The sequence below is a fragment of the Salmo salar genome, chromosome 10, assembly GCF_965601325.2.
Source record: "Salmo salar chromosome 10, fSalSal1, whole genome shotgun sequence".
Taxonomy (NCBI): Eukaryota; Metazoa; Chordata; class Actinopteri; order Salmoniformes; family Salmonidae; genus Salmo; species Salmo salar.
The window spans coordinates 116,235,194-116,253,122 of NC_138300.1; positions in this window are offsets into that span (position 1 = coordinate 116,235,194).

Sequence of the window (17,929 nt, forward strand, 5' to 3'; positions counted from 1 at the left end):
ATCATGTACAGTAGACTACAGACAATATGTTCCTCCACCATGTACAGTAGACTACAGACAGACAATATGTTCCTACACCATGTACAGTAGACTACAGACAATATGTTCCTCCAACATGTACAGTAGACTACAGACAATATGTTCCTCCATCATGTACAGTAGACTACAGACAATATGTTCCTCCATCATGTACAGTAGACTACAGCCAGACAATATGTTCCTCCACCATGTACAGTAGACTACAGACAATATGTTCCTCCATCATGTACAGTAGACTACAGCCAGACAATGTTCCTCCACCATGTACAGTAGACTACAGACAGACAATATGTTCCTCCATCATGTACAGTAGACTACAGACAATATGTTCCGACACCATGTACAGTAGACTACAGCCAGACAATATGTTCCTCCATCATGTACAGTAGACTACAGACAATATGTTCCTCCATCATGTACAGTAGACTACAGCCAGACAATGTTCCTCCACCATGTACAGTAGACTACAGACAATATGTTCCTCCATCATGTACAGTAGACTACAGGCAATATGTTCCTCCATCATGTACAGTAGACTACAGATATTATGTTCCTCTATCATGTACAGTAGACTACAGACATTATGTTCCTCCATCATGTACAGTAGACTACAGACAATATGTTCCTCCATCATGTACAGTAGACTACAGACAATATGTTCCTCCATCATGTACAGTAGACTACAGACAGACAATATGTTCCTCCATGTACAGTAGACTACAAACAATATGTTCCTCCACCATGTACAGTAGCCTACAGCCAGACAATATGTTCCTCCATCTTGTACAGTAGACTACAGACAATATGTTCCTCCACCATGTACAGTAGACTACAGACAATATGTTCCTCCACCATGTACAGTAGACTACAGACAATATGTTACTCCATCATGTACAGTAGACTACAGACAATATGTTCCTCCACCATGTACAGTAGACTACAGACAGACAATATGTTCCTACACCATGTACAGTAGACTACAGACAATATGTTCCTCCATCATGTACAGTAGACTACAGCCAGACAATATGTTCCTCCATCATGTACAGTAGACTACAGCCAGGCAATATGTTCCTCCATCATGTACAGTAGACTACAGGCAATATGTTCCTCCATCATGTACAGTAGACTACAGACAATATGTTCCTCCATCATGTACAGTAGACTACAGCCAGACAATATGTTCCTCCACCATGTACAGTAGACTACAGACAATATGTTCCTCCATCATGTACAGTAGACTACAGACAATATGTTCCTCCACCATGTACAGTAGACTACAGCCAGACAATATGTTCCTCCACCATGTACAGTAGACTACAGACAATATGTTCCTCCATCATGTACTGTAGACTACAGACAGACAATATGTTCCTCCATCATGTAGAGTAGACTACAGCCAGACAATATTTTCCTCCATCATATACAGTAGACTACAGACAGACAATATGTTCCTCCATCATGTACAGTAGACTACAGACAATATGTTCCTCCACCATGTACAGTAGACTACAGACAATATGTTCCTCCATCATGTACAGTAGATTACAGACAATATGTTCCTCCATCATGTACAGTAGACTACAGCCAGACAATATGTTCCTCCATCATGTACAGTAGACTACAGACAATATGTTCCTCCATCATGTACAGTAGACTACAGCCAGACAATATTTTCCTCCATCATGTACAGTAGACTACAGACAATATGTTCCTCCATCATGTACAGTAGACTACAGACAATATGTTCCTCCATCATGTACAGTAGACTACAGACAATATGTTCCTCCATCATGAACAGTAGACTACAGACAATATGTTCCTCCATCATTTACAGTAGACTACAGACAATATGTTCCTCCATCATGTACAGTAGACTACAGACAATATGTTCCTCCATCATGTACAGTAGACTACAGACAATATGTTCCTCCACCATGTACAGTAGACTACAGACAATATGTTCCTCCACCATGTACAGTAGACTACAGACAATATGTTCCTCCACCATGTACAGTAGACTACAGACAATATGTTCCTCCATCATGTACAGTAGACTACAGCCAATATGTTCCTCCACCATGTACAGTAGACTACAGACAATATGTTCCTCCATCATGTACAGTAGACTACAGCCAGACAATATGTTCCTCCATCATGTACAGTAGAATACAGACAATATGTTCCTCCACCATGTACAGTAGACTACAGACAATATGTTCCTCCATCATGTACAGTAGACTACAGACAGACAATATGTTCTTCCATGTACAGTAGACTACAGACAATATGTTCCTCCAAAATGTACAGTAGACTACAGCCAGACAATATGTTCCTCCATCATGTACAGTAGACTACAGACAATATGTTCCTCCACCATGTACAGTAGACTACAGACAATATGTTCCTCCACCATGTACAGTAGACTACAGACAATATGTTCCTCCATCATGTACAGTAGACTACAGACAATATGTTCCTCCACCATGTACAGTAGACTACAGACAGACAATATGTTCCTACACCATGTACAGTAGACTACAGACAATATGTTCCTCCAACATGTACAGTAGACTACAGACAATATGTTCCTCCATCATGTACAGTAGACTACAGACAATATGTTCCTCCATCATGTACAGTAGACTACAGCCAGACAATATGTTCCTCCACCATGTACAGTAGACTACAGACAATATGTTCCTCCATCATGTACAGTAGACTACAGCCAGACAATATGTTCCTCCACCATGTACAGTAGACTACAGACAATATGTTCCTCCACCATGTACAGTAGACTACAGACAATATGTTCCTCCATCATGTACAGTAGACTACAGACAATATGTTCCTCCACCATGTACAGTAGACTACAGCCAGACAATATGTTCCTCCACCATGTACAGTAGACTAGAGACAATATGTTCCTCTACCATGTACAGTAGACTACAGACAATATGTTCCTCCATCATGTACAGTAGACTACAGACAATATGTTCCTCCACCATGTACAGTAGACTACAGACAATATGTTCCTCCACCATGTACAGTAGACTACAGACAATATGTTCCTCCATCATGTACAGTAGACTACAGGCAATATGTTCCTCCATCATGTACAGTAGACTACAGACATTATGTTCCTCCATCATGTACAGTAGACTACAGACATTATGTTCCTCCGTCATGTACAGTAGACTACAGACAATATGTTCCTCCATCATGTACAGTAGACTACAGACAATATGTTCCTCCATCATGTACAGTAGACTACAGACAGACAATATGTTCCTCCATGAACAGTAGACTACAGACAATATGTTCCTCCACCATGTACAGTAGACTACAGCCAGACAATATGTTCCTCCATCTTGTACAGTAGACTACAGACAATATGTTCCTCCACCATGTACAGTAGACTACAGACAATATGTTCCTCCACCATGTACAGTAGACTACAGACAATATGTTACTCCATCATGTACAGTAGACTACAGACAATATGTTCCTCCACCATGTACAGTAGACTACAGACAGACAATATGTTCCTACACCATGTACAGTAGACTACAGACAATATGTTCCTCCATCATGTACAGTAGACTACAGACAATATGTTCCTCCATCATGTACAGTAGACTACAGCCAGACAATATGTTCCTCCATCATGTACAGTAGACTACAGCCAGGCAATATGTTCCTCCATCATGTACAGTAGACTACAGACAATATGTTCCTCCATCATGTACAGTAGACTACAGACAATATGTTCCTCCATCATGTACAGTAGACTACAGACACTATGTTCCTCCATCATGTACAGTAGACTGCAGACAATATGTTCCTCCATCATGTACAGTAGACTACAGACAATATGTTCCTCCATCATGTACAGTAGACTACAGACAATATGTTCCTCCATCATGTACAGTAGACTGCAGACAATATGTTCCTCCATCATGTACAGTAGACTACAGACAATATGTTCCTCCATCATGTACAGTAGACTACAGACAATATGTTCCTCCATCATGTACAGTAGACTACAGACAATATGTTCCTCCATCATGTACAGTAGACTACAGACAATATGTTCCTCCACCATGTACAGTAGACTACAGACAATATGTTCCTCCATCATGTACAGTAGAATACAGACAATATGTTCCTCCATCATGTACAGTAGACTACAGACAATATGTTCCTCCACCATGTACAGTAGACTACAGGCAATATATTCCTCCATCATGTACAGTAGACTACAGACAATATGTTCCTCCACCATGTACAGTAGACTACAGCCAGACAATATGTTCCTCCACCATGTACAGTAGACTACAGACAATATGTTCCTCCATCATGTACTGTAGACTACAGACAGACAATATGTTCCTCCATCATGTAGAGTAGACTACAGCCAGACAATATTTTCCTCCATCATATACAGTAGACTACAGACAGACAATATGTTCCTCCATCATGTACAGTAGACTACAGACAATATGTTCCTCCACCATGTACAGTAGACTACAGACAATATTTTCCTCCATCATGTACAGTAGACTACAGCCAGACAATATGTTCCTCCATCATGTACAGTAGACTACAGCCAGACAATATGTTCCTCCACCATGTACAGTAGACTACAGACAATATGTTCCTCCATCATGTACAGTAGACTACAGACAATATGTTCCTCCATCATGTACAGTAGACTACAGACAATATGTTCCTCCATCATGTACAGTAGACTACAGACAATATGTTCCTCCATCATGTACAGTAGACTATTGACAATATGTTCCTCCATCATGTACAGTAGACTACAGACAATATGTTCCTCCACCATGTACAGTAGACTACAGACAATATGTTCCTCCATCATGTACAGTAGACTACAGACAGACAATATGTTCCTCCATGTACAGTAGACTACAGACAATATGTTCCTCCACCATGTACAGTAGACTACAGCCAGACAATATGTTCCTCCACCATGTACAGTAGACTACAGACAATATGTTCCTCCACCATGTACAGTAGACTACAGACAATATGTTCCTCCATCATGTACAGTAGACTACAGACAATATGTTCCTCCACCATGTACAGTAGACTACAGACAGACAATATGTTCCTACACCATGTACAGTAGACTACAGACAATATGTTCCTCCAACATGTACAGTAGACTACAGACAATATGTTCCTCCATCATGTACAGTAGACTACAGACAATATGTTCCTCCATCATGTACAGTAGACTACAGCCAGACAATATGTTCCTCCACCATGTACAGTAGAAGACAGACAATATGTTCCTCCATGTACAGTAGACTACAGCCAGACAATGTTCCTCCACCATGTACAGTAGACTACAGACAGACAATATGTTCCTCCATCATGTACAGTAGACTACAGACAATATGTTCCGACACCATGTACAGTAGACTACAGCCAGACAATATGTTCCTCCATCATGTACAGTAGACTACAGACAATATGTTCCTCCATCATGTACAGTAGACTACAGCCAGACAATGTTCCTCCACCATGTACAGTAGACTACAGACAATATGTTCCTCCATCATGTACAGTAGACTACAGGCAATATGTTCCTCCATCATGTACAGTAGACTACAGATATTATGTTCCTCCATCATGTACAGTAGACTACAGACATTATGTTCCTCCATCATGTACAGTAGACTACAGACAATATGTTCCTCCATCATGTACAGTAGACTACAGACAATATGTTCCTCCATCATGTACAGTAGACTACAGACAATATGTTCCTCCACCATGTACAGTAGACTACAGACAATATGTTCCTCCACCATGTACAGTAGACTACAGACAATATGTTACTCCATCATGTACAGTAGACTACAGACAATATGTTCCTCCACCATGTACAGTAGACTACAGACAGACAATATGTTCCTACACCATGTACAGTAGACTACAGACAATATGTTCCTCCATCATGTACAGTAGACTACAGCCAGACAATATGTTCCTCCATCATGTACAGTAGACTACAGCCAGGCAATATGTTCCTCCATCATGTACAGTAGACTACAGGCAATATGTTCCTCCATCATGTACAGTAGACTACAGACAATATGTTCCTCCATCATGTACAGTAGACTACAGCCAGACAATATGTTCCTCCACCATGTACAGTAGACTACAGACAATATGTTCCTCCATCATGTACAGTAGACTACAGACAATATGTTCCTCCACCATGTACAGTAGACTACAGCCAGACAATATGTTCCTCCACCATGTACAGTAGACTACAGACAATATGTTCCTCCATCATGTACTGTAGACTACAGACAGACAATATGTTCCTCCATCATGTAGAGTAGACTACAGCCAGACAATATGTTCCTCCATCATATACAGTAGACTACAGACAGACAATATGTTCCTCCATCATGTACAGTAGACTACAGACAATATGTTCCTCCACCATGTACAGTAGACTACAGACAATATTTTCCTCCATCATGTACAGTAGATTACAGACAATATGTTCCTCCATCATGTACAGTAGACTACAGCCAGACAATATGTTCCTCCATCATGTACAGTAGACTACAGACAATATGTTCCTCCATCATGTACAGTAGACTACAGCCAGACAATATTTTCCTCCATCATGTACAGTAGACTACAGACAATATGTTCCTCCATCATGTACAGTAGACTACAGACAATATGTTCCTCCATCATGTACAGTAGACTACAGACAATATGTTCCTCCATCATGAACAGTAGACTACAGACAATATGTTCCTCCATCATTTACAGTAGACTACAGACAATATGTTCCTCCATCATGTACAGTAGACTACAGACAATATGTTCCTCCATCATGTACAGTAGACTACAGACAATATGTTCCTCCACCATGTACAGTAGACTACAGACAATATGTTCCTCCACCATGTACAGTAGACTACAGACAATATGTTCCTCCACCATGTACAGTAGACTACAGACAATATGTTCCTCCATCATGTACAGTAGACTACAGCCAATATGTTCCTCCACCATGTACAGTAGACTACAGACAATATGTTCCTCCATCATGTACAGTAGACTACAGCCAGACAATATGTTCCTCCATCATGTACAGTAGAATACAGACAATATGTTCCTCCACCATGTACAGTAGACTACAGACAATATGTTCCTCCATCATGTACAGTAGACTACAGACAGACAATATGTTCCTCCATGTACAGTAGACTACAGACAATATGTTCCTCCAAAATGTACAGTAGACTACAGCCAGACAATATGTTCCTCCATCATGTACAGTAGACTACAGACAATATGTTCCTCCACCATGTACAGTAGACTACAGACAATATGTTCCTCCATCATGTACTGTAGACTACAGACAGACAATATGTTCCTCCATCATGTAGAGTAGACTACAGCCAGACAATATTTTCCTCCATCATATACAGTAGACTACAGACAGACAATATGTTCCTCCATCATGTACAGTAGACTACAGACAATATGTTCCTCCACCATGTACAGTAGACTACAGACAATATTTTCCTCCATCATGTACAGTAGACTACAGCCAGACAATATGTTCCTCCATCATGTACAGTAGACTACAGCCAGACAATATGTTCCTCCACCATGTACAGTAGACTACAGACAATATGTTCCTCCATCATGTACAGTAGACTACAGACAATATGTTCCTCCATCATGTACAGTAGACTACAGACAATATGTTCCTCCATCATGTACAGTAGACTACAGACAATATGTTCCTCCATCATGTACAGTAGACTATTGACAATATGTTCCTCCATCATGTACAGTAGACTACAGACAATATGTTCCTCCACCATGTACAGTAGACTACAGACAATATGTTCCTCCATCATGTACAGTAGACTACAGACAGACAATATGTTCCTCCATGTACAGTAGACTACAGACAATATGTTCCTCCACCATGTACAGTAGACTACAGCCAGACAATATGTTCCTCCACCATGTACAGTAGACTACAGACAATATGTTCCTCCACCATGTACAGTAGACTACAGACAATATGTTCCTCCATCATGTACAGTAGACTACAGACAATATGTTCCTCCACCATGTACAGTAGACTACAGACAGACAATATGTTCCTACACCATGTACAGTAGACTACAGACAATATGTTCCTCCAACATGTACAGTAGACTACAGACAATATGTTCCTCCATCATGTACAGTAGACTACAGACAATATGTTCCTCCATCATGTACAGTAGACTACAGCCAGACAATATGTTCCTCCACCATGTACAGTAGAAGACAGACAATATGTTCCTCCATGTACAGTAGACTACAGCCAGACAATGTTCCTCCACCATGTACAGTAGACTACAGACAGACAATATGTTCCTCCATCATGTACAGTAGACTACAGACAATATGTTCCGACACCATGTACAGTAGACTACAGCCAGACAATATGTTCCTCCATCATGTACAGTAGACTACAGACAATATGTTCCTCCATCATGTACAGTAGACTACAGCCAGACAATGTTCCTCCACCATGTACAGTAGACTACAGACAATATGTTCCTCCATCATGTACAGTAGACTACAGGCAATATGTTCCTCCATCATGTACAGTAGACTACAGATATTATGTTCCTCCATCATGTACAGTAGACTACAGACATTATGTTCCTCCATCATGTACAGTAGACTACAGACAATATGTTCCTCCATCATGTACAGTAGACTACAGACAATATGTTCCTCCATCATGTACAGTAGACTACAGACAATATGTTCCTCCACCATGTACAGTAGACTACAGACAATATGTTCCTCCACCATGTACAGTAGACTACAGACAATATGTTACTCCATCATGTACAGTAGACTACAGACAATATGTTCCTCCACCATGTACAGTAGACTACAGACAGACAATATGTTCCTACACCATGTACAGTAGACTACAGACAATATGTTCCTCCATCATGTACAGTAGACTACAGCCAGACAATATGTTCCTCCATCATGTACAGTAGACTACAGCCAGGCAATATGTTCCTCCATCATGTACAGTAGACTACAGGCAATATGTTCCTCCATCATGTACAGTAGACTACAGACAATATGTTCCTCCATCATGTACAGTAGACTACAGCCAGACAATATGTTCCTCCACCATGTACAGTAGACTACAGACAATATGTTCCTCCATCATGTACAGTAGACTACAGACAATATGTTCCTCCACCATGTACAGTAGACTACAGCCAGACAATATGTTCCTCCACCATGTACAGTAGACTACAGACAATATGTTCCTCCATCATGTACTGTAGACTACAGACAGACAATATGTTCCTCCATCATGTAGAGTAGACTACAGCCAGACAATATGTTCCTCCATCATATACAGTAGACTACAGACAGACAATATGTTCCTCCATCATGTACAGTAGACTACAGACAATATGTTCCTCCACCATGTACAGTAGACTACAGACAATATTTTCCTCCATCATGTACAGTAGATTACAGACAATATGTTCCTCCATCATGCACAGTAGACTACAGCCAGACAATATGTTCCTCCATCATGTACAGTAGACTACAGACAATATGTTCCTCCATCATGTACAGTAGACTACAGCCAGACAATATTTTCCTCCATCATGTACAGTAGACTACAGACAATATGTTCCTCCATCATGTACAGTAGACTACAGACAATATGTTCCTCCATCATGTACAGTAGACTACAGACAATATGTTCCTCCATCATGAACAGTAGACTACAGACAATATGTTCCTCCATCATTTACAGTAGACTACAGACAATATGTTCCTCCATCATGTACAGTAGACTACAGACAATATGTTCCTCCATCATGTACAGTAGACTACAGACAATATGTTCCTCCACCATGTACAGTAGACTACAGACAATATGTTCCTCCACCATGTACAGTAGACTACAGACAATATGTTCCTCCACCATGTACAGTAGACTACAGACAATATGTTCCTCCATCATGTACAGTAGACTACAGCCAATATGTTCCTCCACCATGTACAGTAGACTACAGACAATATGTTCCTCCATCATGTACAGTAGACTACAGCCAGACAATATGTTCCTCCATCATGTACAGTAGAATACAGACAATATGTTCCTCCACCATGTACAGTAGACTACAGACAATATGTTCCTCCATCATGTACAGTAGACTACAGACAGACAATATGTTCCTCCATGTACAGTAGACTACAGACAATATGTTCCTCCAAAATGTACAGTAGACTACAGCCAGACAATATGTTCCTCCATCATGTACAGTAGACTACAGACAATATGTTCCTCCACCATGTACAGTAGACTACAGACAATATGTTCCTCCACCATGTACAGTAGACTACAGACAATATGTTCCTCCATCATGTACAGTAGACTACAGACAATATGTTCCTCCACCATGTACAGTAGACTACAGACAGACAATATGTTCCTACACCATGTACAGTAGACTACAGACAATATGTTCCTCCAACATGTACAGTAGACTACAGACAATATGTTCCTCCATCATGTACAGTAGACTACAGACAATATGTTCCTCCATCATGTACAGTAGACTACAGCCAGACAATATGTTCCTCCACCATGTACAGTAGACTACAGACAATATGTTCCTCCATCATGTACAGTAGACTACAGCCAGACAATATGTTCCTCCACCATGTACAGTAGACTACAGACAGACAATATGTTCCTCCATGTACAGTAGACTACAGACAATATGTTCCTCCAAAATGTACAGTAGACTACAGCCAGACAATATGTTCCTCCATCATGTACAGTAGACTACAGACAATATGTTCCTCCACCATGTACAGTAGACTACAGACAATATGTTCCTCCACCATGTACAGTAGACTACAGACAATATGTTCCTCCATCATGTACAGTAGACTACAGACAATATGTTCCTCCACCATGTACAGTAGACTACAGACAGACAATATGTTCCTACACCATGTACAGTAGACTACAGACAATATGTTCCTCCAACATGTACAGTAGACTACAGACAATATGTTCCTCCATCATGTACAGTAGACTACAGACAATATGTTCCTCCATCATGTACAGTAGACTACAGCCAGACAATATGTTCCTCCACCATGTACAGTAGACTACAGACAATATGTTCCTCCATCATGTACAGTAGACTACAGCCAGACAATATGTTCCTCCACCATGTACAGTAGACTACAGACAATATGTTCCTCCACCATGTACAGTAGACTACAGACAATATGTTCCTCCATCATGTACAGTAGACTACAGACAATATGTTCCCCCACCATGTACAGTAGACTACAGACAATATGTTCCTCCATCATGTACAGTAGACTACAGACAGACAATATGTTCCTCCATGTACAGTAGACTACAGACAATATGTTCCTCCACCATGTACAGTAGACTACAGCCAGACAATATGTTCCTCCACCATGTACAGTAGACTACAGACAATATGTTCCTCCACCATGTACAGTAGACTACAGACAATATGTTCCTCCATCATGTACAGTAGACTACAGACAATATGTTCCTCCACCATGTACAGTAGACTACAGACAGACAATATGTTCCTACACCATGTACAGTAGACTACAGACAATATGTTCCTCCAACATGTACAGTAGACTACAGACAATATGTTCCTCCATCATGTACAGTAGACTACAGACAATATGTTCCTCCATCATGTACAGTAGACTACAGCCAGACAATATGTTCCTCCACCATGTACAGTAGAAGACAGACAATATGTTCCTCCATGTACAGTAGACTACAGCCAGACAATGTTCCTCCACCATGTACAGTAGACTACAGACAGACAATATGTTCCTCCATCATGTACAGTAGACTACAGACAATATGTTCCGACACCATGTACAGTAGACTACAGCCAGACAATATGTTCCTCCATCATGTACAGTAGACTACAGACAATATGTTCCTCCATCATGTACAGTAGACTACAGCCAGACAATGTTCCTCCACCATGTACAGTAGACTACAGACAATATGTTCCTCCATCATGTACAGTAGACTACAGGCAATATGTTCCTCCATCATGTACAGTAGACTACAGATATTATGTTCCTCCATCATGTACAGTAGACTACAGACATTATGTTCCTCCATCATGTACAGTAGACTACAGACAATATGTTCCTCCATCATGTACAGTAGACTACAGACAATATGTTCCTCCATCATGTACAGTAGACTACAGACAATATGTTCCTCCACCATGTACAGTAGACTACAGACAATATGTTCCTCCACCATGTACAGTAGACTACAGACAATATGTTACTCCATCATGTACAGTAGACTACAGACAATATGTTCCTCCACCATGTACAGTAGACTACAGACAGACAATATGTTCCTACACCATGTACAGTAGACTACAGACAATATGTTCCTCCATCATGTACAGTAGACTACAGCCAGACAATATGTTCCTCCATCATGTACAGTAGACTACAGCCAGGCAATATGTTCCTCCATCATGTACAGTAGACTACAGGCAATATGTTCCTCCATCATGTACAGTAGACTACAGACAATATGTTCCTCCATCATGTACAGTAGACTACAGCCAGACAATATGTTCCTCCACCATGTACAGTAGACTACAGACAATATGTTCCTCCATCATGTACAGTAGACTACAGACAATATGTTCCTCCACCATGTACAGTAGACTACAGCCAGACAATATGTTCCTCCACCATGTACAGTAGACTACAGACAATATGTTCCTCCATCATGTACTGTAGACTACAGACAGACAATATGTTCCTCCATCATGTAGAGTAGACTACAGCCAGACAATATGTTCCTCCATCATATACAGTAGACTACAGACAGACAATATGTTCCTCCATCATGTACAGTAGACTACAGACAATATGTTCCTCCACCATGTACAGTAGACTACAGACAATATTTTCCTCCATCATGTACAGTAGATTACAGACAATATGTTCCTCCATCATGCACAGTAGACTACAGCCAGACAATATGTTCCTCCATCATGTACAGTAGACTACAGACAATATGTTCCTCCATCATGTACAGTAGACTACAGCCAGACAATATTTTCCTCCATCATGTACAGTAGACTACAGACAATATGTTCCTCCATCATGTACAGTAGACTACAGACAATATGTTCCTCCATCATGTACAGTAGACTACAGACAATATGTTCCTCCATCATGAACAGTAGACTACAGACAATATGTTCCTCCATCATTTACAGTAGACTACAGACAATATGTTCCTCCATCATGTACAGTAGACTACAGACAATATGTTCCTCCATCATGTACAGTAGACTACAGACAATATGTTCCTCCACCATGTACAGTAGACTACAGACAATATGTTCCTCCACCATGTACAGTAGACTACAGACAATATGTTCCTCCACCATGTACAGTAGACTACAGACAATATGTTCCTCCATCATGTACAGTAGACTACAGCCAATATGTTCCTCCACCATGTACAGTAGACTACAGACAATATGTTCCTCCATCATGTACAGTAGACTACAGCCAGACAATATGTTCCTCCATCATGTACAGTAGAATACAGACAATATGTTCCTCCACCATGTACAGTAGACTACAGACAATATGTTCCTCCATCATGTACAGTAGACTACAGACAGACAATATGTTCCTCCATGTACAGTAGACTACAGACAATATGTTCCTCCAAAATGTACAGTAGACTACAGCCAGACAATATGTTCCTCCATCATGTACAGTAGACTACAGACAATATGTTCCTCCACCATGTACAGTAGACTACAGACAATATGTTCCTCCACCATGTACAGTAGACTACAGACAATATGTTCCTCCATCATGTACAGTAGACTACAGACAATATGTTCCTCCACCATGTACAGTAGACTACAGACAGACAATATGTTCCTACACCATGTACAGTAGACTACAGACAATATGTTCCTCCAACATGTACAGTAGACTACAGACAATATGTTCCTCCATCATGTACAGTAGACTACAGACAATATGTTCCTCCATCATGTACAGTAGACTACAGCCAGACAATATGTTCCTCCACCATGTACAGTAGACTACAGACAATATGTTCCTCCATCATGTACAGTAGACTACAGCCAGACAATATGTTCCTCCACCATGTACAGTAGACTACAGACAGACAATATGTTCCTCCATGTACAGTAGACTACAGACAATATGTTCCTCCAAAATGTACAGTAGACTACAGCCAGACAATATGTTCCTCCATCATGTACAGTAGACTACAGACAATATGTTCCTCCACCATGTACAGTAGACTACAGACAATATGTTCCTCCACCATGTACAGTAGACTACAGACAATATGTTCCTCCATCATGTACAGTAGACTACAGACAATATGTTCCTCCACCATGTACAGTAGACTACAGACAGACAATATGTTCCTACACCATGTACAGTAGACTACAGACAATATGTTCCTCCAACATGTACAGTAGACTACAGACAATATGTTCCTCCATCATGTACAGTAGACTACAGACAATATGTTCCTCCATCATGTACAGTAGACTACAGCCAGACAATATGTTCCTCCACCATGTACAGTAGACTACAGACAATATGTTCCTCCATCATGTACAGTAGACTACAGCCAGACAATATGTTCCTCCACCATGTACAGTAGACTACAGACAATATGTTCCTCCACCATGTACAGTAGACTACAGACAATATGTTCCTCCATCATGTACAGTAGACTACAGACAATATGTTCCCCCACCATGTACAGTAGACTACAGCCAGACAATATGTTCCTCCACCATGTACAGTAGACTACAGACAATATGTTCCTCTACCATGTACAGTAGACTACAGACAATATGTTCCTCCATCATGTACAGTAGACTACAGACAATATGTTCCTCCACCATGTACAGTAGACTACAGACAATATGTTCCTCCACCATGTACAGTAGACTACAGACAATATGTTCCTCCATCATGTACAGTAGACTACAGGCAATATGTTCCTCCATCATGTACAGTAGACTACAGACATTATGTTCCTCCATCATGTACAGTAGACTACAGACATTATGTTCCTCCGTCATGTACAGTAGACTACAGACAATATGTTCCTCCATCATGTACAGTAGACTACAGACAATATGTTCCTCCATCATGTACAGTAGACTACAGACAGACAATATGTTCCTCCATGAACAGTAGACTACAGACAATATGTTCCTCCACCATGTACAGTAGACTACAGCCAGACAATATGTTCCTCCATCTTGTACAGTAGACTACAGACAATATGTTCCTCCACCATGTACAGTAGACTACAGACAATATGTTCCTCCACCATGTACAGTAGACTACAGACAATATGTTACTCCATCATGTACAGTAGACTACAGACAATATGTTCCTCCACCATGTACAGTAGACTACAGACAGACAATATGTTCCTACACCATGTACAGTAGACTACAGACAATATGTTCCTCCATCATGTACAGTAGACTACAGACAATATGTTCCTCCATCATGTACAGTAGACTACAGCCAGACAATATGTTCCTCCATCATGTACAGTAGACTACAGCCAGGCAATATGTTCCTCCATCATGTACAGTAGACTACAGACAATATGTTCCTCCATCATGTACAGTAGACTACAGACAATATGTTCCTCCATCATGTACAGTAGACTACAGACACTATGTTCCTCCATCATGTACAGTAGACTGCAGACAATATGTTCCTCCATCATGTACAGTAGACTACAGACAATATGTTCCTCCATCATGTACAGTAGACTACAGACAATATGTTCCTCCATCATGTACAGTAGACTGCAGACAATATGTTCCTCCATCATGTACAGTAGACTACAGACAATATGTTCCTCCATCATGTACAGTAGACTACAGACAATATGTTCCTCCATCATGTACAGTAGACTACAGACAATGTGTTCCTCCATCATGTACAGTAGACTACAGACAATATGTTCCTCCACCATGTACAGTAGACTACAGACAATATGTTCCTCCATCATGTACAGTAGAATACAGACAATATGTTCCTCCATCATGTACAGTAGACTACAGCCAGGCAATATGTTCCTCCATCATGTACAGTAGACTACAGACAATATGTTCCTCCATCATGTACAGTAGACTACAGACAATATGTTCCTCCATCATGTACAGTAGACTACAGACACTATGTTCCTCCATCATGTACAGTAGACTGCAGACAATATGTTCCTCCATCATGTACAGTAGACTACAGACAATATGTTCCTCCATCATGTACAGTAGACTACAGACAATATGTTCCTCCATCATGTACAGTAGACTACAGACAATATGTTCCTCCATCATGTACAGTAGACTACAGACAATATGTTCCTCCACCATGTACAGTAGACTACAGACAATATGTTCCTCCATCATGTACAGTAGAATACAGACAATATGTTCCTCCATCATGTACAGTAGACTACAGACAATATGTTCCTCCACCATGTACAGTAGACTACAGGCAATATGTTCCTCCATCATGTACAGTAGACTACAGACAATATGTTCCTCCATCATGTACAGTAGACTACAGCCAGACAATATGTTCCTCCACCATGTACAGTAGACTACAGACAATATGTTCCTCCATCATGTACAGTAGACTACAGCCAGACAATATGTTCTTCCATCATGTACAGTAGACTACAGCCAGACAATATGTTCCTCCATCATGTACAGTAGACTACAGACAATATGTTCCTCCATCATGTACAGTAGACTACAGACAATATGTTCCTCCACCATGTACAGTAGACTACAGCCAGACAATATGTTCCTCCACCATGTACAGTAGACTACAGACAATATGTTCCTCCATCATGTACTGTAGACTACAGACAGACAATATGTTCCTCCATCATGTAGAGTAGACTACAGCCAGAAAATATTTTCCTCCATCATATACAGTAGACTACAGACAATATGTTCCTCCACCATGTACAGTAGACTACAGACAATATTTTCCTCCATCATGTACAGTAGACTACAGCCAGACAATATGTTCCTCCACCATGTACAGTAGACTACAGACAATATGTTCCTCCATCATGTACAGTAGACTAAAGACAATATGTTCCTCCATCATGTACAGTAGACTACAGACAATATGTTCCTCCATCATGTACAGTAGACTACAGACAATATGTTCCTCCATCATGTACAGTAGACTACAGACAATATGTTCCTCCACCATGTACAGTAGACTACAGACAATATGTTCCTCCATCATGTACAGTAGACTACAGACAATATGTTCCTCCACCATGTACAGTAGACTACAGACAATATGTTCCTCCATCATGTACAGTAGACTACAGCCAATATGTTCCTCCACCATGTACAGTAGACTACAGACAATATGTTCCTCCATCATGTACAGTAGACTACAGCCAGACAATATGTTCCTCCATCATGTACAGTAGAATACAGACAATATGTTCCTCCACCATGTACAGTAGACTACAGACAATAAGTTCCTCCATCATGTACAGTAGACTACAGACAGACAATATGTTCCTCCATGTACAGTAGACTACAGACAATATGTTCCTCCACCATGTACAGTAGACTACAGCCAGACAATATGTTCCTCCATCATGTACAGTAGACTACAGACAATACGTTCCTCCACCATGTACAGTAGACTACAG